This window comes from Mesoplodon densirostris, chromosome 6 (genome assembly GCF_025265405.1).
Source record: "Mesoplodon densirostris isolate mMesDen1 chromosome 6, mMesDen1 primary haplotype, whole genome shotgun sequence".
Lineage (NCBI taxonomy): Eukaryota > Metazoa > Chordata > Mammalia > Artiodactyla > Ziphiidae > Mesoplodon > Mesoplodon densirostris.
Window position 1 is genome coordinate 74,981,496 of NC_082666.1, and position 3,915 is coordinate 74,985,410.

General features: G+C 36.1%; 1 pseudogene; it reads left to right on the top strand.

Annotated features, from left to right (window-relative positions):
• Nucleotides 1-3,135: 3,135 nt before the first annotated feature.
• Nucleotides 3,136-3,481, top strand: LOC132491649 (protein yippee-like 1; annotated as a pseudogene).
• The last annotated feature ends 434 nt before the right edge of the window (nt 3,482-3,915 follow it).

A 3,915-nucleotide genomic window follows, 5' to 3' on the forward strand; every position in this document is an offset into this window, starting at 1 on the left:
ACGGGCCTCCCACTGTTGTGGCTTCTCCCGTTGCGGAGCACAGGCTCCAGATGCGCAGGCTCAGCAGCCATGGCTCAAGGGCCCAGCCGCTCCACGGCATGTGGGATCTTCCCGGATCGGGGCACGAACTCGTGTCCCCTGCATCAGCAGGCGGACTCTCAACCACTGCGCCACCAGGGAAGCCCTAAAATTAATTTTTAAAAAATAATAATAAATAACACACAAAAGATGTCTTTTTAAAAAAGGGTGTTAGGCAATGGTTCTACTGGGCTGAGTCTCAGTGCCCTGGGATTCATCCTCTTCTTTTGCCTTAACTCTCCCAACACATATTATCTGACACATCATCAGACAGGGTATCTTATACCTCACGGGAAATATGAGCTCACAGGTACTGCCGCAGAACAAATTTGTAATGTACTAATTGAGCAACTCTCCCAGGAGGCAGAAGAATAAAGAGATAGAAAATATATAAGAGCATTTTAGATCTGTGGAAGAAGGGAAAACTGTCTATATCTGGATAATGGGACTTAGAAAGAAACAGAAAAATTAAAGAGGAGAAAATGTTTGAAGAAATAATGAGGATAAATTTCCTAGAAATAAAGCTAGAGAAAAGATTTGAAATTTAACAGACCCAAAGAAGTCAAACAGAAGATATAAGGTGAAGTACACCTCTCTCTTGAAGTGTAATTTAAGATTAGCAAAGACAAAGCAAAAATTCTAAAAGCATCTGGATTGAAGAAGATCACCTATAAAAGAATAAGAATCATATCGTAATTATACCTATTAACCCTAATACAAGGTACAAGAAATTAATGGAGCAGTTAAAGTATTGAAGAAAGATACATTCAAAACTAGATTTTTTCTAAGCAACCAAATTGTCATTCAAATATGAAGACATAATATTCTTGGGCACACAGGCTTCACCAGTTTTTTTTGCTACACACAAACACACACACACACAAACATAATAGTAAGATTGTGTACTTCTGAAACACATTCAGAAGTACAAGAAATATGGGAAATAATGTGTATCAAATTTCTTGGTAAGACATATTACTATCCAAGCAATTTTAAAGGACAAAGAAGAAGAGAATGTATAACTCTAATAAACTAGAAATAAAATTCTAGAAAATATCAATATGATGGAGCTGGTGGGGGAGACAAGAAGTGTAAGAAAGCATGTGAGTGTTCTCTTGTTAAGGGCAGTATATAAATATTGACATGTTTAAAGAATCAGTGGAGATAAATAAACATGAGTCTTATGATGAAGGCAACTACCTGAAATAAAAAATATAGAATAACTTTTCAACAAGCAAATACAAAAACATAAGTTCCAACTATCCAATGGAAGACAGGAAAAGGGAAAAAAGAGAACGGAGAATCTGAACCTGTTATTCTTTTCAGTTTATCTATCAGGTAAGTCACATAATTCTTCAAAGTCAAGAATACATTCTCCTGATGTTAACTTCTAGTGGATATTTTGCTTTACTTTTTGAACTTAGGACTTTGATGCACCCAAAACTTTTGTATATGGAACCAGAGAAGCATCAAAAAATAAAAAAGTGCTAGTTAATGAAAAGATTATCTTATCCCTACTGCTCTTCAGTGCCACCTTTGCCCTAAATCAAATGACCACATGAGTATTTTTTGGATGTTCTATTCTGTTCCAGTGATATATGTCTATCCTGACACCAATATGATACTGCTTTAATTCTGTAGCTATGTACTGTAACAAACCTTTATACCTCCTAACTTTATTCTTAAAGAAGGTCTTGGCTATTATTAGACCTTTGCATTTCCATATACTTTTTCCAATTAGTCTGTCAATTTCTACACACACACACACACAGAGAGAAATCTGGCCTACTGATAGGAATTACATCTTTAAACTGTTGAATCTTTCAATCCAGAAATATGATACAGCTATTTATTTAGGCTTTCTTTAATTTCTCTCAATATTTTTCATTTTCTGAGAAGAGAACTCACAAATTTTTGCTAGATGTTGTTCTATATAGTTGATTTTTTGAAAATTGAATAATTTTTCTAATAAATTATTGCTGATATATACAATCTATAATTTTGTATATTGACCATATATTTGGCAAGCTTGCTAAATTAACCTATTCCAAATAATTTATCTATAAAGTATTTTGGATTTTCTATGATGTATCAAGTGTTTGATTTCTTCTTTTATAGACATTATTCTTTTCTCTTTTTTTGTTCTTTATTGTGCTGGCTGCCTAGGCTCTTTAATGCAAATGTTGAATAGAAAATGACGATAGTGGATATATTTGTCTTGTTTCTTATTTCAAAAAGGAGATGTAGCTTTCAATATTTCAACATGAGGGTAATGTTTCTTGGAGGTTATTTGTGAGTTCTCTATCAAATTAAGGAAGTTTCATTCTATTGCCAGCTTTCCATGAGTTTATTATCATAAATATTAATTTTTAATGGGCTTTCTGCATCTATGGAGATAATCTTATGATTTTCTTCCTTTGTTCTTTCATACAGTGTATTACGTTGTTTGATATTTGAATTCTGAACCAGCCTTACATTTCTGGCACAAAAAAACCCAAAAACCCCAACCCCCCCCCACCAAAAACCAAAAACTTGGCCCTGATATAGTAGCCTTTTTATATATTGCTGGATTCAGTTTTCTAACACTAATTTTGGATTTTTTAATCTATATTCGTGAGTGAGATTGGCCTGTAATTTAACTTTTCCATAATGGTCGCATCAGAGGATATCAAGATTAAGCAGGTCTTATCAAATGAGCTTGGTCCATGACAGGGAGAAAGCTTCATGCCACATGGAGGAGCCGTCAGCCACCGGCTGCCTGATGGCCTGAGCAAGCAGTACCCACACATGCAGTGAACTGACTGACTGTTGATCTAGCTGGTGGCAGTGCGTACCTGGCCAGATGGGTGCTGTGGGCAAGGACTGTGGGCAGGGGAGCTGGCCAGGGCACAGACAGTTGAGCATGCACTGTGACATCTTCTCTCTGCTCATCTGTATACACCCTTCAAAATAACAGCTTTTGCCTCAGTATTCCAGGGTTTCTTTTCTCACAGAATCCAACAGAATTGCAGTTCTTCATGTACCAGCCCTGAGCTGAGTAAAAAACTTCTAGCAGAGATGATGAAAATGACAAAATCCGTAACTTTCCAAGGTTACCTGCCAAACTGTCACTGAATTTACTGCTATATCCACTGCAAAGCTCATTTAGCATCACGCTGTGTTGACATCCAAGTCCTTTCGTGTTAGTCAACATCAAGCCCACCTCTTTAATTCTGGGTGAATGTGGGCTGTGACCCAGCAGAGGACAGGCCCTCTCCCTGATGAACATGCTGTAGTGGATATCTATTGTGAAAATTATAAAATTACTCTTGGTTGGAAATATGAACTTGCCTTTGAGAGCAACAGCGATAAGAGATGAAAGTTTATTACTGAACTTGCTCATGTGTTCAAAGACAATTGTTGAGAGTGAAAACTTTCCATTCTATTTTGAATCCATTTTTGTGAAAGAGACTGTAAACAAGATAGAAACAAAGGAGCCCCGTGGATGACAATATTTCTTGAACTTTAACCTCACAGACTAGCTGCAAAGCTCATGACACCACGATTTCTCTGGTTAGTCTTGAAGAAGATAGCCCCTTCTTGTATATATCTCCTCATCTATAAGTTATTTCTGAAGTTCTTAATGAACTTTTTTAAACAATCCCACGTTTTAAAGAATGAACTGATGCTTCATCTATCAACTTTCTTCTTTTAAGCTATGTTTTTAATGCAGAATTTAGTTATGCAGGTAAATGCCTTTACTTGTGTTCAGTAGATAAAATGATAATTTCTAAAGAATATAGGAATGGAGTCTCTTTTATATAAAAATGTCTCACCACTGACCTTTATTAGAGTGAA